The 23,109-nt window shown below is 41.3% G+C and overlaps 1 pseudogene; it reads left to right on the top strand.

Annotated features, from left to right (window-relative positions):
- The first annotated feature begins 14,485 nt into the window (after positions 1-14,485).
- On the top strand, positions 14,486-21,133 carry LOC129334193 (HUWE1-associated protein modifying stress responses-like; annotated as a pseudogene).
- The last annotated feature ends 1,976 nt before the right edge of the window (positions 21,134-23,109 follow it).

Genomic DNA, 23,109 nt, shown 5'->3' with positions numbered 1-23,109 from the left:
ACTTTTCTTGCACATGACCATTATCTGAATATATTAAGGTTTGCAAAATGAAAAAAATGAGCTGAAAATACATCCAGAAATTGCTGTTTCATTTTGTTAAAGCAGCTTCTGGAACAGTGATCTAAATCCAGGAAATTGCAGACTCCCACAAAAAAGTCTTAAGTATTTTGTTTTGGTCTATACCTCACAGCAGCACTGGGAGGCACTGGGCTCACACAGTAGCATCTTGTTTTCCTTAACAGCACCAATCAGATCCCAAGTTAAGAGAAACCTTGCATTATTACTTCTGTTGGCAGGAAGGGGAAATGAACGCAGCGTGCATGAGAGCAGCTCCCCTCCCCACTGCTACCTGAGAGATGGCACTGTCTCCCTGCCAATCGGGTCATTGCAAGGGGAGACTCCCTCCCTGTCTATCAGCTTTGGAAACATTTGGAAAGGGGAATGTGCAGACTTCAATCATAGGCTGCAATTTGAAAAACATTTCTCTGGGAGTAAGCGCTAATGAATAACATGGGACTTACATCTGAGTAGACCTGCTGGGGTGCATCTTGGATTGTTTTGTCGCATTACCCAGGCACTAGTCTGTCTCCCCCACCCTCTTCATTACTTTGACAGTTGCTGTAAGAAAAAGTGCCATGGGCAGGGGAAAGGATGGTTTGGTCAATCAAACTTGATAAAAGTCCTGGAAGACCTTCAATCATAGGCTTAGGAGTAAGAACAAAGAGACATGGCAAAGAATAATTTATTGGCATTATATAAAAAGAAAAAAAGAAGACATAAAGCAGGATTGTTTTTAATGTCGCTACCTCCTCCCCATTTTCTCTTACCCAACTAGTTTCTCACCATAGTGTGCACCCACCAATACTTGACCCTTCAGGGTTTGTTGTTATTGTGTATGTGTATAGGGTACCTAAGGAAAAAGCTTAGCACTACAATTGTTTAGAGGGAGGACTGTGTTCCGAGTAATTTTGGTACCATTAAGTGCCAAAACCACTGTTCCAAAGAGCCTGAAAGCCCACATGGCAAAAGGTGGGGCCAAAACTCAAGATAACTAAAAAACCCAAACAGATTAGATCTGAGCTAACAATGCGCCAGCCATAAAATAATAGTAATGGTGCGTAGTTGGTTCAGAATCACCAGATCTGAAATGGAAATGGAATTTTTTTCAGTGCACACCCCTAGAATATATTGTTATGAAAAGTCTACATGGATGTTACATCTAAAGGTTTTCCTCTGATCATTCTAAGCTCAATTTAGAAGAACACTTAGCTGAACATAAACAGAAACAAGTGCACACACTTATATAATTATAGTGGTATTAATGTGCATTGCTATGACAAATGAATGGCAAGGATTTCTGCCAACATCACCAACCAAATGGTTTGCTTCAGTGGTTGAGAAGTAAACTGGATTAGGGTTTGCTGTGGAAACAGGAAACACAACAGTAATCAGGATTGTTGTTTAAAAGACATGCTTTCCAAAACATTTCAGATACAGTAAAGATTGTTGTATTTGGGCTACTTTAAACAGCTTACTTAACTGTGCTGACTTGTAAAACAAGCTAGATTTGTAAAGACAACTTAAGTGTTTGGACTCAAGGACTTCTGTCACAGCAAATTAAAATAGTAGTTTATGCAGAGATTTGCTTCTGTCAGCATCTAGAACTCTGGGTTGGACTGAGAAAAACTGAGAAGGAAGCATGAAACCTAATATATTTTTCTCTGGCTTCTTTGTAGATGCACTGAAATAGAAAATGCAAAATAAGTCATACTTCTTCTGTTTTCCAAAATTCAACAACGTGAAAATGCTGTAATTCATTCATCTCCCTACCATTTAGATGAAACCAAGCATAATACAATTAAAACTAAAATATGGAACATTTCGCCTGAAGTTGTTTCCTCAATGAAAAATGGAATCACTACTCTTTCTAATATTTGAAAAATAATGCATTGGACTTCATTGTTATTCTATTCCAGAACTTGGTGAATATGGTGGATGACTGAAAATGAATGTGGGCTGAGGCTATCCTTCATTAAAAATGGTAAGTGAGCAAAAAGACTAGTGAGAGGCTGTCATTGTACACTGAAACACACTGACAAAATGTATGACATTTAAGACCCCAAAGAAACTTGAAATTGTTTTTGGAATAAAATGCTTGGACCATCCCTCTTTCAAGACCGATTTGCTTTTTTTTTTTGCTCTACAAAATATATACATAGCTGCTGCTGCTAACTCCACTAACTCTGTGCTTGCTCCCTACCCACTTGACCACGCAACGATCCTCAGCTTGATTTGTCAAACACAATTATTACTTCAGGTAACAATGTGAAAGACAGCTGCAGCAAGGATGGAAGTCAAGCAGAGCAGGCCATGGATGCTCTGGCACCTGCCTCTTGCACACAAAAAGACAGAACAAATTACAACATTTGTCATCAAGAAGCTAAACAGAAGCTCCATGTGCGACGGTCTTGCAAGCATCATTTTCTGCATGTGTGCCGGCACCTCTTTTCAAATATCAAGCAAGGAACAGATGTTTCATCAAAAGACACATTTAAAATAAAGATAATTATGCAGTAAGCAGCATAATTACATGGGATTATTCAGGTCCACTTAATTGCTTGACAGCCTGAAAGCCTCCCACGTATTGGTGACAGAGGCACTCCTCTCTTACTGGGTTGCTAAACTCTCCATGGCTTCAGGACAAATGTTGTCACTTAGTAATTTAGTTAATATCAATTCCTGCTATGAGCTACAGAAAGAAAACTGCAAGAATTCTTAGCATGCAGTATATCTGATTTCCATTTGCATAGGCATTGCATTCTCTTGCATAGAATATTAATAGTTCTATATGCACAAGTGGAAGCAAAGTTATTACTGTTAACAGAACATTCATAGTGGCTATGGCTTCAAATATATTTTGAGTGTCAGCATATCTACTTAGTACAGTCATCTGTTTTCAAGGCTTCAAGGTTTGCTGCTTCCACTGATTCTGCAACTATCTTACAGTTGCTGCTGCTACTACTACTAGTGCTACTGGTGGCCCTTATGACAGAAAGGCAGGGTATAAATTTTGTAAAATAAATAAATACTACTACTACCACCACCACCGCCGCCCTACTATTTATTAAGTGTACAGAATTAGGAAAAGAAAAACCGCAAGGATGGTGTTTCTTCTGTTGCCACTTTCATTGTAGATCATATAGTATTTGAATCACTTCTGTGATAGGATCAACCAGTTCTAAAAGCCATCAGGATCTCTCAATTCATTTATGCATCATGTTTACTGTATTTATAATTCACCCTGCTTTTCAAAAGAAAAACATCAAGGCACAAAAGTAATAGAGAAGCCATTTAATCACAGGAAGAACATGGATTCGTTGCTAAGAACACCAAACCCATACAGCAGGCAAGTAGCCACTATAGATTTCAGAAAGATTTCATGTAAAAGTTTTAGCACTGGGGGTGCTTTTTTGAGCATCCACACAACATTGTGGCCTAATTGTTCTCCTTCCAGGTTTCCCCCATACTCAATAAGCAAGCCAGCATGGCAGTTAAGATGTCCTCATCTGAGGGCCAATGTGGAGTCATTGCAGAGGACGTGTGGGCGTGGAAAAGACAGAGGAAACAGCACAGAGAATTCCCACATGTGGAAATTGTATCTTGCTTTTCTTGGCTGATTTATTGAATTTTGTTCTGGATTTGTATTGTTTTCATTTTTGTTTAATTTGTGATACTATAGATCACTTTACCTCTGTTACCAGCCCTGTGTTGCAATTATTGGGTAAATGGCAAACTTGTAAAAATTTTAAATAAAAAGTTCAGCTCAGATAGGAGAAAGTATTGTATGAGCTTGTCCTTTTTTTTCTTTGCACATTTTAAAATCATGTTATTGCTTAGCCATAACAAAGCCAATTCTAAAATGTGTAACTGTCAGATACACAAATCTCAAAGTGAAGATATGACATCCTACATTGTGAAATAAGCACTATATTATGTAGCAATGACAAGCCAGTGCAGTGTTCTTCTTTATGAAGACGCACTAGGAACAATTTCATTAAGTATCATTAAAAATGTCAGGAAAATTATCTTTTTAAATTATCAAAGCTTGTCATGAAGAGAAAAGAAAACCCTTGGTTCAGACCAAGAAAGTAAAAATATCTTGAAGCTAGGCAACAAGAACTGTGTCTGCATGCCCCATCTCTTGCCATAGCTTACTTACATTTTACATGTGAGTCATATGTTTTTCTCTCCAGCCACTACTATTTGAAACCCTATGCTGGTTTTCAAGCTGTTTTATCCTGTGAGATACATAGATGCATGTTACAGTTCCAGAAGGTCAGACCTCAAAATCTAGAAACAGACAGTTTTGCTGTTACCGGAATCAGTCTCCTTGTGAGGAGAGGGAATTAGCAGCAAGGAGAGGGCTATGCGAGAGGGGTAACAAGTGAGATCCTCCTCCAATTTTTATGGTGTCCCCTCCCCAAGAAAACTGATGAGACAGGCATTCTTCAAAAACAAAGAGTAGTTTTTATTTAAAGGGGAAAACTCACACACAAACAAGAGGCAAATAAATGGTTTACTCAAACATACCACAGTTCTAGGAAATTAGCCAGAGGATGGAATATAGTGAGGGATTTGGGAGATAGTTACCATCAGAGGAGTAGTCTGCAGAGAAAGAGGGCTTTGAACATCCTGCATCTTCATCCAGGGAGGAAGGCTCAGAGGGATATCTGAGGAAGCAGTACTAAGATTCAAAGTAGGCACCCACCACACTGCTCAATTTTATTGGGGCAGAGCCAGGATTCTTATAGGGCTAATCAGGCCCTGGGATGGAGACTGACTTCAGCTGTTAAGACTAGACTTTAAGGGTTGTTTCCTTGGATGGACAAAAGGCTTGAGTACCTTGATTGGTGCTGCCTAGATGTTACAAAAGAATAAGATTGGTTGCTCTTGGTGCCTTACAAAGAAACTGTAGTTAATTAAATGTTTCTGGAGCTGACTGATGAATTTAGAGTTTTGATTAAATGTTCCCAGGAAGAGTTTTAATTTTATCAGAGCTGATTGATGGCCCTCGATTGCAGGACAGGATTTAATCAATGGGAAAAGGGGAGATTGGAATGTTCAGGGCAGTGACTCACGAGCACCTCTATTGTCAAAGATAGCACATCCACAGCATGGGGAGGCAGGAGTCAATCACTCCCAGTCACTCGGCATGTACTCACATTCCATTAATGTCTCATTCCCCCAGGCAGGATCCAACAACACTTTGCTCAGCCAGGCGGCTTGCTAATGCGATTTGAAGTGCATTAGATTCAGTGGCTTATGAATTTTATATCATAGGCAGCTATTAAAATGGCAGAGGGCGGGCCGACTGCTTACATTGCCAAATGGTTAATGGCATCACTTTTAGGCTAATTAACAACATGGACATGGACTAGGGTTGCCAAGTCCCAGTGGGGAATGTATGGAGATTTAGGAGTGGATCCTCAGGAGGGCACAATTTGGGAAGAGAAGGGAGCTTAGCAGGGATGTGATGCCACACAGTATACCCCCCATCTTTTCCAACAGAGCTAAGCTCTGTAGTCTGGATAGCAGTTGTAATTCCAGGAGCTCTCCAGACTCCACCTGGGGGTTGGCACCAATAGCTTGCACTTTTTTAATGTGAGCAAAGCTGTTTGTAGAACTAAGCTTTCTGACCTCCGACCTTCCACGGCAGTCATCTGGGCCTCCAGAAATTGTGCTTAGGGTGGGGGTAGGATCAGTGGATCCCAGGACACATCAAGGGCACTAAAATGAGGGTCTAAATTTGGAGAAGGGAATCAGTACCCCCCTTGCTGAAAGGCATGCCTTCTGTGGAAAACTCAAGATACAGTGTATTAGTGAAGGTGAGAGCAATTCAATCAGGAGCTCAGGTTTGTTCAAGAGTACTGGAGGACAGGAAACCCAGGTCAGATGGCACGCAGTTGGCTACAGAGGAAGAACTGAGGACAAGTATGAATAGTGGTATTCTAAATGATGGAACTGGATTAAAGCCAAAAGGACATCCAGTTGCTGATGTGAATAGATGCAAAAAGAAATCCAAAGTAGTGCAATATGTATAATAGGAATATGGAATGTGAGAAGTATGAATCCAGGTGACCTCAAAATCATAAAACAAGAAATGGAATGTTTAAACATTGTAATCCTGGGTAGGACTGAACTAAAGTGGACTGGATTAGGACAACTTCCGTTCGAAAATTACAAAGTGTTTTACTGCAGAAATGACAAACTCAGAAGAAACAGTGTTGCTTTAATAGTAAAATGAGATGTTTCACAAGCAATCAAGAGCTACAACACAAAGTCTGACCATTTAATATCTATCACACTTCATGGCCAATAAACATAGCTGTGATTCAAGTTTATACCTCAACTAGAGATGCTGAAGAGTATCCCACACAATCAGTAGTTCTAATGTCCCTTAGCCAATTCCAAAGAAGAGACAGATGCAGAGTCCTGTGTAAGAAGCAAGTCTGCTACGGTTATTAAGCATGGAGGAACACTGGCTACACGGAGAATGAAGAATCACACGTACACCACGTTAATCAAAGTTACAATGGCTGTGCAAGATGTTTTATACCTTTGGGCTCATTACAATATTGGGGTTCCATTGGTGCAGGGATAATGATGATTCCCATTGGTTTGTCTAGGGGCCACCTCTAATGACCAGGTGGTCGCTTATTGGAGGAATAACTTTGGTCAACAGCTTAATTACACTATTTTGCAATTAGCTTTGCTTATCATTTTAGTGCATTGTTTTATCTTCTCAGGGAACATCTTTTTCTGCTCCCACACTTTCCCATTCCTAGAGCTTCTCTTTATTCCTCATCAGCCTGACAGTGTAACACTCTGCCAAGGGTGCCAAAGTATCGCTTCGGCAACCTTCTACCATGCAGGCAGAGATTGCTCCCTTAGAGTCTTATGGGAGAGGAGCCTTTTCGCCTCCTCTGGAATGTGCAGAAAGTTACTTTCAGTGTATGCAATTCTTGCTAGGGACTTCTTACAGCCTTGGGAGGTTCAGTTAATCTAATTAGGGGGGACGCAAGCCCATTCTTCTCACTAAGGGGTTCATCGCTTAGTCCTGTGTCTAGGAACAAGTGTTCCTGATCCTCTCATGTGTAGCTGTCTCTTTCTTGTCTACTTTCTTGTGGCTACATGCAGTCTCTACTTGTCAGGAAGCAGGTTTCCCTTATCAATTTCTAAGCATAGCATAGCATTATCTGAATACAGGTGTGGTTTTCTTTGCAGCAGGCTTTACTTGGTGAGCATATCTATTGCCCTGGGCTATTCCCTGCATATCATGTGTTTCTAGTGTTAGCTCTTTGCATACTACAATAGTACCTGAGAATATCATATAATTGCATAAAGATAGTAAAGGTACATAGGATATTCCAGTCCATAGAATCCATTTCCATCAAGAGGAAGAAACTGAATGCTTTTATGCAAGTGTCCAAGAAGAAATTGATCATACACCTAAATGAGTTGCACTGATAATCATATGTGATTGGGATGCAAAAGTAGGAGATGAAGTAGAATTGAACATCGTAACATTTGAACTAGGATTATGAGGGTAACAGCAACTACACTGGCAGCAAGTATAAGTTGGTAGCCCTACTGGAGAAGAAGATACAGGGACTTGAGGCACACTTGTCCACACTCTATTTAATAAGGGAAGGTGAAGAATACAGGATCAGAATGCATGAAACACTTTTCAGAGGGCAACATGAGGAGGAGGGAAAGGTATCTCAGGATTTGGAGTAGCACCCAATACAAGTGGCGGGCATATGAAAGAAAATAACCCATAGGGGCAGGATAATCTGGAGACATTCTCAGCCTCTGATACTAAGAAATCAGTTCCAGGATCTCCCTATAGACATTGATTCTTGACAATTGGATCAAGAGTTACTCCCCCAGACTCTTTGAACCTTGAAGGAAATTTCTCAGGCCCCTGCAGATGAGAAGACTCGAGCTTCCATTCCTCAATATAGGAGAAGATGTGTGCTGGTGATTGGGGACACCCTACTGAGAGAGTAGAGGGTAAAGTGTGCCAACCAGACTTGTTGACTCAAGAAGTATGTTGTCTACCAGGTGCATGCATCCAGGATGTGACAGAAAGGGTAGGAAGACTTATCAAACCCACAAATTATTATCCCTTCCTCCTGATACATGTGGGAACAAATGATATTGCTCGGCACAGTCCAGAATGCATTAAAAGATACTATGTGGCTCTGGGTAAAAAAGTTAAGGACCTGGAAGCGCAGGTTGTGTTTTTGTAAGTTCTTCCTGTCATGGGCCATGGTTTAGGAAGGTAAAAAACAATGTTGCAAATAAATGACTGGCTACGTAGATGGTGTCATCAGGAGCAGTTTGGTTTTTTGGACCATGGCTTACACTTTCAAGATGAAGCTCTTCTGTTGAGAGATGGTTTGCACCTCACAAGGGCAGGAAAAAATGTGTTCAGTAAGAGCCTTGCAAACCTGATAAGGAGGGCTTTACACTAAATCGTATAGAGGAGAGAGACAAAAATTCAAAGCCTATAACTGGAGAAGGGAACACTGAAGACCTGTAGTGATGGAATATATGCTAGGAAATATTAACTCGCAGGTAAGCACAGAAACAAAAATCTCAGGGCATATAACTCATGGCTTCAGATGTCTTTACACTAATGCACAGAGTATGGGAAACAAGCAGGAGGGACTTGGTCCTAGTACAGGAAGGGGACTATGACAAAATAGGCATTACTGAACCTTGGTAGAATGACACTCACAATTGGAATAATAGGATTGAGGGATACAACTTGTGCAAAAGAGATAGACAAGCAAGGAAGGAGGAGGAGTAGCATTATATGTAAAGGATGTATGTACTTGTGAGGAAATATATCCAGGGTCTGAGGCTCAGGCCCTGAACTCACCAGGAGAAGAGGACAGGGGATGGCCAGGAGACAGCAGTGCAGCTGTCCCAATGTACACCCAGGTCCAGAACCCACCGGCACCAGAGGAAGGGAAAGAAGCTCCCAAGCCTCAGAGGGCCAGACAGGGCAGGTGGAAGCCAGCTAGCCCCACCCTCCTGTGGGAGGCTATGAGCTCAGGCAGGGAGAGCGAGGACAGCCAGGAAGGGACTCAACCAGAGGGGGAGGGCACAAGAAGCCGGGACAGCCAGCCAGCAGCAAGCCAGCCAGCAACCTTACCAGCAGGGAAGAAAGGCAGCTAGGGCAACCAAGGGCCATGCCCCGACCTGCAGGCAGGCTAGAAGGGGTTAGTCAGGACCAGGTGAGGCTAGGAACAAAGCAGCCACAGACTGGGCTGCCTGAGGCCATCAGCAGAGAAACTCCAGCAGCCAGCAAAGGAGGCGCAGGTGTGGCTGAAGCAATCAGCAGAGAAAGCCCAGCAGCCAGCACAGGAGGTGCAGGTGCGGCTGCCCAGAGCAGCCAGCAAAGCAACCACAGGTGTGGCTGCCTAGAACAGCCAGGGCCATGGCTAGAGGGCTGGGGGCATGGTTGGCAGGTGGAGCCAGGAATGGGTAAAGGTATATAAGGGAAGTTTTCCCACAAGGTGGGGTGGTGAGTTAGGAGCAGGAACTGGGTTGTGTAGGAGTGAGGAGAGGAAAGTGAGAGAAAGGACAGAAAGGGGAAGAACTGGAGGGACGAAGGAGAGAAGAAAGAACCAGCAAGGAGGAGGCAAAGAGGGTGGAAGCTGTGGAAGGCTGGAAGTAGGATGATGCCACAGGGACCCTTACAGGTTGAACAGGCCTGTGAGTGGTAAAGAGGGAGCAAGGGTGATGTATACCTCCCCTCCTTCCACAGAGCAGGGACCTGTGCAGTCCCTGTCCACAGCCAATGGCCACAGTTCAGGCACACTGACACCATGTGCAGCTATGCCTTGGCCAAAGCCTGACAAAATACATGTATCTGAGCATGGAAATTCAGTTGAGAGTCTCTGGGTAAAAATAAAAGGAATAAGAAATAATAGTGATACTATAGTGGGGGTCTGCTATAGACCACCAAGCCAAGCAGAGGACTTAAATGAGAAACTCCTAGAACAAATTACAAAGTTCACAAAGAGACGGAACATAGTGGTCATGGGAGATTTCAATTACTTGGCTATCTGTTGGAAGTCTAATTCTGTTAAAAATGAAAGGTCAAATAAATTTCTGACTTGTCTTGCTGACAACTTCATTTTTCAGAAAGTAGAGAGGGAGACAAGGGGTTCTGCTATATTGGACTTAATATTCACCAACAGGGAAGAACTGGTTGATGAGGTGAAAGTAGTGGGCACCCTGGGTAGCAGTGACCATGTAATTTTGGAATGTACAGTCTTGGGGAAGGGAAAAGCTGTACGTAGTCAGACATATAGGTTGGACTTCAGGAAAGCAAATTTTAACGAACAGAAAGCTATGCTGGGTAGAACCACTTAAGGAGACACTTAAGGAGAAGGGAGTTCAAGAGGGGTGGGAGATAGAAAAGGAGATAACCCATTCCCCTCCCCCCCCCATTCAGAATGAAGAGAGAGACACAAGAGTTGGGAACTAAAGGGCAGCTTTATTAAATTACAACATTAATTGTCAATATGGCAAGGGCCTAACTAGTGTCACAGGTCAGGCCCTGGGGTCACTCCTGGAGCTCTGCCCTGACCTGCCTGGGCAAGCTCCCACTGCCCAGGGTGTGAGCCATTCATGCACATGGCTGGGACCCAGCCCAGTCAGGTGAAGTGGTTCCCCCTCTTAAAGTTCTCCCACTCGGCTGTAAAGCTGTGCGGGGAGACTGGCTTGTCCAGGGGTTTCCCACCAGGGCATCTGTCCTCGCAACTGGGCCATAAAGCAACCAGATGCTCCTGACAGACCCCAATTCCCCACCAATGGGGATATGCCAAGGGGGCTCACCTGCCTGCTGATTTCCCCCAAATTCTAACCTGTCAGAAGCAGCTCCTAACAGACCCACCTTAAGCCAATTACCTCTCCATACAAACAGTGGAAGGTAGGTGAAAAATTCCTCACCCTGTTGCCAATTGTAGGAAAAGGAGAAAAAAATCCTACCTGGCCCTGATGAACAGTGACCAGCTAAAGCTGTACTGAAATAGGGTGAGGTGGGTGGGCCAAGCATGAGGCACGAATGATACACTGAGGGGCGAAGCAGTCCTATAAGCTCGCTTGCTCTGCTCCCTCCAGTGTTCCCATATGGCTGGGGAAGCACTGCTGCCTCTTCCTACTTCAGGGAAGTGAATAAAGCCCCCGGCCAAAGCAGCTGTTGCTGCCAGCTAGGAGTGCCATATTTTCTTAATCAGGCCTTCCCACCACCAGTAGCACTACCATCTTGCCTGGATATACCATTGTAACAATAGTTGGAATGGGATCTGTGAATTTTCAGCTTTCACTTTTTTAGAAAAGGAAGTTCCCTAACCCTTTCCATTGCTTATACCTTCATCATTTTATTATATTATTTTTCAAAACTTCCGAGCAAAACAACTTTGAGATTGAAGAAAAGTCCGAAAACCCCATGAAGTGCATGAATGCACCACAATGCTGTGGGGAAGCAAGAAAAAAAAGCCTGCTTCACATGAACACATGAAGCTGCTACATTTAATCAGACCATTGTTCCATCAAGGCCAGTTCTGTCTACTAAAACTGGCAGCAGCTATCCTGGGTCCGAGTTAGAGATCTTTCACATCACCTGCAATCTGATTTTCACTGGAGGTGCACCTGATTGGATTCACATTTGGGGAAGGGCATAAATACCAGTATTCAATGCTATTTGAATCCTCCACTACTGTTTCAGAGTTCAGGGTTGGGTTTTTCTGGGAATCCAGAATTATCTGGGTTCCATAGGAAACTTTTTTGGTGGGCTGTAGTAGCTGTTTTTCAACTAAAGAGCACCAAAATTGCAGGGGCGTTAGTGCTACTTGCCCACTAAAGACCCCCCCCCCCAAGTTTCATGAGAATTGGACGACCAAGGTGAACAAGGTTTCCAACCCATCCTACTTGCAAAGGTGCAGTCTGAGAGGACTACAGGGCCTCACCCCCACACCATTCCCAACCCACACTACACTCACCTAATTGGATCTGATAGGAAAGAAGAAATGCCACTGCCTGAGAAATTCAGAGAATCAAAACCCACTACCAGGGATTGACCCTGGGACCTTCTGTATGCTAAGCAGATGCTCTACTTCTGAGTCTCAGTCCCTTTCTAACAGCATTGGATCTGGGCAGATAACCTATGCAGAACTGAGCCACACACTGAGAAAGCAACTCACAATAATTCAGAGGGAACTGAATGAACTAGTGTACATGGTTGTTGTGGGTTTTCCAGGCTGTATTGCCGTGGTCTTGGCACTGTAGTTCCTGACGTTTCGCCAGCAGCTGTGGCTGGCATCTTCAAAGCTTTTGGTGCTACACCTCTGAAGATGCCAGCCACAGCTGCTGGCGAAACGTCAGGAACTACAATGCCAAGACCACGGCAATACAGCCCGGAAAACCCACAACAACCATCGTTCTCCGGCCGTGAAAGCCTTCGACAATACAACTAGTGTACAGTTCTTAAAGATACATACACACACATACTTCCCTTTTTTACACTGAACTTTTTCTATTAGGTCTAAATATATTAACACATTAAAAAAATGCAGTTTGGAAATACGAACTCGAGAGTTTCCAGCATTTGACTTACTGAAAGAGGTTATTCTTGAGAGCTGAAACATGACATAGGCTGAATACAGATTACCACAAGGGAAATGTGAAGAAGTTTGCTTGTTTCTTAATCATCTTGCTAACACACTCCCCGGTTGTGTGTTAGCAAGTTGTACCTTTTTACCGGTGGAACTCCCTGGTTGTTTCAGTTGTTTCTTAATCATCATCAGCAGCAACCTTTATTGGCATTACATCCATGTTAACAAAAACATTCAATGCAACCAGAACTCAGTCTACAAATGCACAACTTGCCTCATAGATGCAAGATACAAAAATTTAGCTACAGTTTCGATAACTTTTTGGTCCTGAGTAGCCAATAGGAAGATAACTTTACATTTATCAGATTTTCCAATTTGCTCTCTCAACAGCGGGTCAATGAGTGTGGGACATATATCACAGTAATAAGTAAAATAAAAAAAAAACATGTTCCAGGGTTTCACTGAGCACAAGTGCATAACCTCTTAGCATATGGCGTTTTATGGAATCTCCCATAAAGTATCGCAGAAGGTAGCACATTAAACCGAGCTAACGAATAAGCTCTGCGATAATGTGGGGCCACTAAACAAGTGAGATATTCTGCCCTATACCCATGGAATAAAACCCCCAAACCTAGGAGTGAACATCTGCCTATTACAAGACTCATGAGATTCTGAATCGCGATGTCAAGGAGTCTTTGTCTGATCAGTGCATAAGCTGATTTTTCTGTGAGGGAAAACAAATCTTCAATATTAATCCTTATTGAGTTAATTTTTTCCCTATGTTGTTAAGCCACATGGATGACTGAGACTCCATCAGCATGTAAAAATGAGGCTATCCTCATTATTCTTAAAATGTAGATGTAACCAAAATTCGATAATATTAATCCATGCTTTAGTCTCAAGGAGTCTTTGATTGGTTTCAAGGCAGATGGCTGCATAAGACACACACATGGGAAGGCCCAATATTTTCCGTAGGAAAGTGGATTGTACTCTTTCTACTTCTTTGTTGAGAGCCATAATCCATATTGGTACACCATAAAACAGTCACGCACTAATTTTGTGGTTGAATACTCTGATAGCTGCGGGCACAAATTGATTACCCTTGGTGAAAAAGAAGCAAGTGAGTGCAAGTACATTGCAGTTCACAGATTTTATCAATTCCCTCCTATGCGGAACCCAACTAGCTCTGTAATTGAAATAGATTCCTAGGTAACAAAAACTTTTGACCTGCTCAATCCTGTTACCTCTTATAATTCATTTTAAACATTTCCATGTTTTTGCAAAAACCATGATTTTCAATTTCTCAAAATTCAGGGTCAGTTTGTTTATTTTGCAAAAATCATGAAAGGGTGATAATAATCTTTTCAAACCAATTGAGGAGACACAAAGTAAAACTGCATCATCTGTGTATAAAAGCAGTGGAACATGGATTGGCCCGAGTCCTGGAGCATGGCCATCTATATCCTCCAGAAAGGGAGCCAGATCATTTATAAAGAGATTGAATAATAGTGGGGCTAAAATACAGCCTTGTCCAGTGGCTGCGTGCATGCGAGGGGAGGCAGGTTTTCCCTACACCCAGCAAATTCGGTGGAGGCCTTTTGGTGAGCTCTGGGCAGTGTCTTGGGCTCAGTGTGCTGGGAGGCAGTGGACTAGCCAGACGCACCAGCGAGCGGGTTGTAATGAGGCCAAGACAGCTCATGGAGGCGCCATCGGAGGTGGCCGCGTGAAGGTAGCTGGGCGGGCAGCTGGCCAGCCAGTGAGGGGGCAAGTGGTGAGGAGAGGCGCCTGCAGCCATGGAGGAGAAGGTGGCCAAGGAGGAGGGCGAGGCTGAGATCCAGAAGCTGCATGGGCCCGAGCACTGGTTCAGCAAGTGGGAGCGGCATTGCCTGGCCAAGGCCGAGTAGGATGACGGTGCCCTCCCACCCCTAGCTGCAGGACGACGACAAGGCTGCCGCCACCGCCTTGCCGCCCCAACCTGAGCACAAGCAGCAGAAGCTCTGGCACCTCTTCCAGAACTCCGCCACTGCCGTGGCCCAGCTCTACAAGGACCGAGTCTGCCAGCAGCTGGGCCTGTCCCTCTGGGTGCCCTTCCAGAATGCCGCCACCGCCATCACCAACCTCTACAAAGAAAGTGTGGATGCCCATCAGTGGAGGGTTTTTTTGAAAAGTTTTTTATTAGGTGAGTACAAATTACAAATAAAGTTTTTACTTAAAAACCTAAATATCAATTTTCCCCCACCCTTTCCCTCCCTCCTTTTTCTCGGACTTCCAACAGCTTTCCAACCCATATCTTATTCTATTACTTACTTATCTATTCCCTTTATATATTATTGTCCCATATTTCCTTAATAAACTAAATAATATCCATTAAAATCAAATCTATTCAAAACTTAAACTTAACAATAATTAAAACTTCACTTTAAATGGTAAAGATCCCTATCTCTAATAATTCCCCCAATTAATAACTTTCAAATTGCCATAGTTTCCCCTTCACGTCCCACTTTTTCTCCAAATACTCCCTCAGTTTCCCCCAGTCATTGAAAAATTCTTCAGAATTCTGGTCTCTCAGCCTTCTTGTCATTTTGTCCATTTCTGCCAAGTACAGCAACTTTTGTATCCACTCTCCAATAGATCATGTTTCTTGCACTTTCCATTTCTGCGCATATAGTATTCTTGCCGCTGTTGTCATATAAAATAACAGTGTTCTGTGTTGCATAGGAACATCTTCCATATTTAAGTTCAGTAGCAGGAGTTCTGGGTTCTTTATTATTGAAATCTGCAAAATCTCATTTATCACTTCTAAAATATCTCCCCAGTACTGCCTAGCAACCTCACAAGTCCACCACATATGATAAAATGATCCTTCATGGTTTTTACATTTCCAGCACTTATCAGACATCTTGGCATTTCCATAAGCTATTTTCTTTGGCGTCAAATACCACTTATAAATCATCTTAAAAACGTTTTCCTTAATGCTGGTACAAGTCGAAATCTTCAATGTATTTTTCCACAAATACTCCCATGTCTCCATTGTTATATCTCTTTGACAATTTATAGCCCACTTCACCATCTGGACTTTAACAGTTTCATCCTCTGTGTACCACTTCAAAAGAATTTTATAAATTTTTGAAATTTTCTTCTTACTTTCTTGTAGTATAGCTTCTTCCAGTTCTGAGTCTTTCCATTTAATTCCATCTTTTGAATGATCCGAGTTATATAAATCCTTTATCTGCCTATATTGAAACCATCCATAACAAAAAGCTAGCTCTTCTTCTGTTTTAATTCTTATCATATTTTGTTCCTGAATAAGAATCTTTTTATAGGACAGACATTGGTCTCTATTATAAATAACTCTCGGGTCGATAGTTTCGAATGGTACCACCCACGAGGGGATACCCTCACCCAAATGACTTTTATATTTTTTCCAGATTGTGAAGAGACTTCTTCTAACATAATGATGCAGAAACATAGAATCAGCTTTCAATTTATCGTGCCACAAGTAGGCATGCCATCCAAACAATTTTTTATAGCCTTCCAAAGTTAGTAGCTTACAATTCTCCAGTGGCATCCAATCTTTAAGCCAAACCAAACAAACTGCTTCATAATATAATCTGATATTCAGCAATTGCAGTCCACCTCTCTCTTTGGCATCACACAAAACTTTCATTTTTACTCAAGGTTTCTTGCCTGCCTATACAAAATCGGAAATCTTCCTCTGCCACTTTTCGAATTGCTTACTGCCTCTAATAATTGGAATTGTTTGTAATAAAAACATAATCCGTGGTAACACACTCATCTTGACTGCCGCTATTCTTCCCAGCCATGACAGATTTAATTTAATCCATTTAATCAAGTCTCTGTCAATTTGCTGCCATAGCTTTTCATAATTATTCTTGAACAAGTCAATATTCTTCGCTGTCAGCTCAATTCCTAAATATTTTACTTTATGCGTTACTTCACAATTTGTAATTTCCATCAATTCTTGTTGCTTTTGTTTGGTCATATTCTTACATAATATCTTTGACTTTCTCTTGTTGACATTAAAACCAGCCAGATCTCCGAATTCCTTTATTTTATCTAGCAACTTTGGCATATTTTGTATTGGATCCTCAACAATAACCATCACATCATCCGCAAAAGCTCTAACTTTGTAGGTAAAGTCTTTAATCTTTATGCCTCTTATAGCATCATCCTCTCGAATCTGAATCAATAGCATTTCCAAAATCAAGATAAACAACAATGGAGATAAGGGTCAACCCTGCCTTGTGCCCTTTCTGATTTCCAGTTTTTTGGTTAAATTGTTGTTGACTACAATTGCTGCACATTGGTCTTTGTAAATCGCTCTTACTGCTTGGATAAAATCTTTTCCCATTTGCAGTTTTTCCATTGCGGCGAACATAAAACTCCAATTTAGATTATCAAAAGCTTTCTCTGCGTCCACAAAAAAAAAACCAACTTCTTTTTCACAGCGTTTGTCATACTATTATATCGCATTTAAAACAGTTCTCAAATTGTCTTTGATTTGTCTATTTGGAAGGAAACCTGCTTGTTCTTCTGCAATAAATTCCACAAACCCTTCCTTTAATCTCTCCGCCAAAATTTTTGCAAAAATTTTATAATCATTATTCAGCAACGAAATAGGTCGATAATTTTTAACATTACATAAATCCTGGTCTTCCTTTGGTATCAATGATATAATGGCCTCATTCCAAGATTCTGGAACCTTTTGTCCTCTTAAAATTTCATTCATTAACACCTTCAAAAAGGGTACCAATTCATTTGCCAATGATTTATAGAATTTAGCCGTAATTCCATCTGGACCTGGTGCCTTGCCTAATTTAGTCGACTGAATAGCTTCTTTTATCTCTGTCTCTGTAATTTCTGCATTCAGCTTTTCCTTCCATTTTTCTGATATCAATGGTAATTTAATTTTATCTAAATATTGTTCAATAGCATCCAAATTTACTTCTTTCCTTTGATATAGTTTTGCATAAAATTTAAAAAATGCTCTACTAATCGCTGATTGATCCATCAATGTCACTCCATTTTCTTAGCTATCACCTTTTTTTCTTTTTTCTTTTTCAGCTGCCACGCTAAATATTTCCCAGGTTTATTTGCTCCTTCGAATGACTTGTGATTTAATTTCTTCAGTTCCCATTCCAACTCTTTATTCTCCATTGCTTTCAATTGTTCTTGCAAGATTTTAATTTCTTGATATAATTTCTTTTTCCCTGGTCTTTTCTTCAATTGCATCTCCTTAATTCTTATATTCTCCACAATTTCTTTCTTTTTTTCCTCTTTTCTCTTTTTATCCCTTGCATTTCAATCCATCAATACTCCTCTGATAACTGCTTTGTAAGTATCCCAAACTTTGTGAGTTGGAACGGTGTTATTCAAATTATACTGTATAAAGAATTTGGTCTCCTTTTGTAACAGTTCTAAATTACCCTTTTTCTGCAGCAAATCCTCATTTATTCTCCATCCTCGTCTTTTGGTGCATTTTCCAAACTTCCACATAATTGGATTATGATCTGAGCCTACTTTTGGCATTATCTCCACATCTTTTGTCCATACAACCAAGTCCTTAGAGGCCCAGATCATATCAATTCTTGATAATGTCAAATGTCTTGGCGAAAAGTACATATACTGCTTTACTTTAGGATTATTCCTTCTCCAAATATCCTCCAAATTCTCCTGATCTTTAATTTCAAAGAAGGATTTTGGCAATAGTCCTCTTTTCTTTTGTGTACCCTTTGTTTTTTTATCAACGTCTAAAGCCGTAACTCTGTTGAAGTCACCTGCCAAAATTATTTGTGAGTGAGTTAATCCATCTAGTTGTTTCTGTAGATGCTTTAAAAAAATATCCTTAGCACCATTGGGTGCATAAATCCCAATCAGCAAAATATTTTCCGTATTCCAAATAATTTCCACGGCTATATATCTGCCTTCCACATCCTTAAATATCATTTTAGGTTGCAGTTCATCTTTAATATAAAAACGACTCCTCTTTTTTTTGCTTCGATGAAGCTGCAAATTCCCTTCCCAGTTTAGCATTTTTTAAATATTTCACATCCTGTTTCTTAATATGGGTCTCCTGTAAACAAATTATATTACAATGCTGTTTGGATAGCCAATGGAAGATAATTTTACATTTAGAAGGTGAGTTCAGTCCGTTTACATTCCAAGATATGATTTTGCATTCCATAATCAAATTCTGGATCTTTTAGGTAAGTCTTTTTCATTGTCCATAAAAAAACCTCTCCATCTCATGACTGGACCTGATCGTTTTCTTGACTGTTTGAAATTCGAAACTCAAACCCTCTGATATCTCTCATCTGTATCTAATATTCAAATCCTTCAACATTTGAACCAATTCTCTATATTTCTTCCTTTCCAACAAAACTCCCCTAGGTAGCTCTTTCATTATTCGCACTCTTTTTCCAGCAATTTCCAAAGGGTTTTGAAACTGCTTACTCACAATGTCTTTTCTTGTTCTTTTTGTTATGAATTGCACTATCATATCTCTTGGTAGATTTTTTTGAGCTGCATATTTTGAATTAATTCTGTACGCCACATCCAGAAGAGCCGCAATTTCTTCCACTTCCTTGTCCAAAAATTCTGCAAGTATTTCTGATATCTGCTCTTGGGCTGATTTTCCCTCTACTTCTGGGACTCCACAAAATCTAAGTTGTCTTTCCATGTATTTACATTCCATCATGGCCATTCTTCCTTGTAAACCCTTGGTTTCTATCTTAAAAGAAGCAGACAATTTATCAACTTCATCTTCCATTACTTTCACTTTCAACTGCGTCATTTGTAACTCCTTCTTGACCTCATCAATACTCTTGGTTACTTCTGCCATCTCCGATTTAAATGTCTCTTTAAAGTCTTTCGCCATATCCCTTATCATATCCTTAATCTCTTTATTTCCATCCGCCACCTTCTTGTCCAGGCTCTCCAACGCCGACTGCCACTCCTTCTTCGACATCGTGGGGCTAGCTTTACCTCGCTCCCATGAGTCCGCTCTCTTCCACAACTCCGTGGCAAAAATAATTTATTGTTTTCAAAGTTAAGTCCTTTATTTAAAATGAATTCTTCTCCAATTAAAAAATTCCGGTGTCCAAAATGGTGGGCGTCTTTTCTCTATGATTTTAACTCGAAGCTTCTGCCCTTATCCTTCCCCAAGATGTCCCACTTCTGCTTAAGTTGAGGTCTTGCCCTTTCCCTTTTCCAAAATGGCGCACTTCCTTTTCCGGGTTTCCTTTAACCGCTGCTTCCAGCTCGTTACTCTATTACTTTGATGCACTTCCTGCTCCATCACAGCCACACAGCTGTTCTCGCATTTCTTCAAGTTTCCCACAGTTCACTATCTCTCTTAGACCACAGGTATGTAAACAATAATTACTTTTCCGCTCTAATTCTTCTAAATAAATTCTTTTTAACTCAGTCACTTTACCGGAGCATAGCCAATAAGTCTTTAAAACTTAGCGATCTTTATCTTCCAAATTAATTCAGTTCCTCTTATCAAATTTCTTCTCAGAAAGAGAGATAGCAATCTTTACCTTAACAGTTCTATTTGCGGGTTGTAATCGCTGTTTCAATGCTCAAAATATTCCAAATTAGTCCAAATTAGTTGCTGAAGCTTGGGTACGGTGATCTTATGTCAATTCAATGACTCCAAAGCCGCTGCAGAGATCTTTGCCATCCTTCATAGAGTGGGACCTCAAGGCTGGGTGGGCGATCATTGCGCAGATCTCCCCCCACAGCCGAGATCAACGCACCCTCTGGATCTTGAGCATTCACACCTGTTCTCCGCCTGAGAACAGGGGGCCACGGGCAATCTAGCACCCCCCTAGCCCTTACAAACCACGGCTTGGACAGCTCTGCTCTCTGAGCTGCGTCAGACCACCATGATCCCAAACCAGAAGTCCCCCATCAGTAGAGTTTTGATGTAAGGATCCATATTGGCTACCAGCATCGCAATAAGGATGTGTTGGCTTGGGTTAAAAAACACAGAACAACTATTCACTGAGAAGACTTAATCAGCTTCCTGTGTGGGAAAGCTCCCCCACCACAAAATTCTAGAGCTCCCCCAAGTCTGACTATAGTATCTCCTAACCAAGCAACATCAGCAGAAACAAAGCTCTTCTATAGAGGCAGACTTGCAGCCCTTCCGAGAAGCTATTGCTCTCCATGGTCTTAGTGGGGCAATGGCTAGTATAAGTGTTCGCTCAAGCACTCTGGGCTTGCCCACACATATGAGCAGCAGCTCCAACAATAGTCGGAGGAGAAACAGACTCCATGATGTTGACTTGAACACTTCCATATCTGAAGAAATGGCACTCCATTTGGACAATGGTGGAACTAGAAAGCGTACCTCAGCCTAGTGTGGAGATGGCATTACAGACTCCCCGATCCATCAATGCAATCGTATGATCTAAACAGCAGAGCCCTTGGCCCTTTCCCTCTCCCACCCCCCGCCATGCTGCTTGAAAGCCACTCGATCCTCAGCATCTCACGGGGACAGACAAGCACAAGCTCCCTCCTCCAGAGTCACACAAGTTTTCACTAATTGCCATAAAAAGGAAAGCTTACGTACTAACAGATTCTTCTTGTAACTACTGCTTTCTTCAAATTTAGATTCCTTAGCAGAGGACTTCCAGTGCTGTGTAGTGGCTAGCAAGCTCATCACAGGCAGAACATGCATCCATTCCAAGGCTAAAAGTGACCTTACTTGTACTTTTAAAGGAAAAAAGGAAATATCAGAAGTTTATTTGGTTACATAGATGCTTTTTTGTCCTTTTTTTCTTTCCGTGTTTTAACATTTGCTTAAACAGTATTGCCATTTTGACAACAGTGTCAAAAAACAACATGATGTGGCATGTAAGACCTGCAGGCTTTCTTTTTGTGTAAATAATCACTAAACAGGGATACTGAGAAATAGACAAAAATATGATCAATATTCATATTTAGACATTTGGAGAAACAGTGTGATAATGCATGCACAGAACAGTTTTGATCCCATTTCAAATGTTCTAAAAACAAACTTTTCTTTTAAGTGGATGGGGTCTGCTCATGGTGTTGGAACAAATTGCAATCCAGACAAAGAGGTGATTGATGCTAAAGTGCTGCAATACAGATGACCATGCCTGCCTTTGTAATATTTCATTGTTGCTGTTGCTCCAGCCCTAGTTACTAACTTGTTCTGTTGCTATGGAGTACAGACTTTAGTTCTACCTATCGTTCCACGCATTGCAGCTGTGCTTCATTACCACTTCCAGATTCATTGTATTAGAACTAGATAGGTAGATGGAAGGTTAAATCAAGCTTCCATTGTGTGCGACTTAAAATTAATCACACACATTTTCTACTCAAGTGCATTTGGCTTTATTTTCAGTACTAAGTGTACTTTCAGTTGCTGTACTAAGTGTAAGTGCGCACATGTTTGTACATATGCACATGCACACCACATCTCTGCAAAATAAAAAGAGCCCCCCCCCCCAGTTTACATATTAAAGTCCAAAGTAAGCATATATACATATTCCTCATTTAACCCCTTTTGCCATACTACATACACACTACTTCTGATATGCCAGAATCTAATTTCTTAATTTAGGGGAGGAGAGGTTCAGCAGTTAAATCTTTCCAATGACCCTTTATATGATGAACTCTTTTTTAAAAAGTGGAGAAAATCAAAGAAGACAACTTGTACTTTCCTGATTCAACATCATCAACCACCAGTACTAATAAAGACAATTATTCAAAAGCATAGTAAGTATGTGGAGGCCAGTTATGGGTACATGACAGAAAAACATTATGCAACCACTTAGGATTGTCATGGAATGAGGAGCAGGGGGTCAGATGGGGAGACAGGTGACATTTTACTGTGATACAGCAGCCTATTCGTGTCTTCCAGGCTGGGAACCAGCTGTAACATCCTGAATATCTTACCTTTACAACCCAAAGGAAAAACAATGTCATCCTTTTATTGTGCTAACACCTCACTATTGGACAAGTGGTTCTAGTGGGCTTTGGGTTCCAGAACCCCAACCTTGGATTGGTTAACATCTCTTTGGTGCAGATGGGGGAAACCCTGAAAAAGTGACTGACCCTTTGCATATGTGTCTTTGTGTGTATGTGATTGTATGTGCAAGACTTGCGTGTGAATCTGTGCACCCACCCATTGGCTCCTGCCTGGGAGCACAATGGACAGAACTTGTAAGTCTTTCTTAGTAACCTTTTCACGTTTCTTTTATTTTATTAGACTGCAAGGTAGACTATCAAGTATCCTACACTGGAGTATGTGCCTTCTAGATATAATGTTGTTTACTTAAGAGTACTGCCTGATTCCTAACCTACTACGCCCTGACCATTTGCTACATTCTACTGAATGGAAACCTTGGGTAACTGATTCCTC

Source organism: Eublepharis macularius, chromosome 8, assembly GCF_028583425.1.
Source record: "Eublepharis macularius isolate TG4126 chromosome 8, MPM_Emac_v1.0, whole genome shotgun sequence".
Classification (NCBI taxonomy): Eukaryota; Metazoa; Chordata; class Lepidosauria; order Squamata; family Eublepharidae; genus Eublepharis; species Eublepharis macularius.
This window is presented reverse-complemented; position numbering and strand designations above follow the sequence as displayed.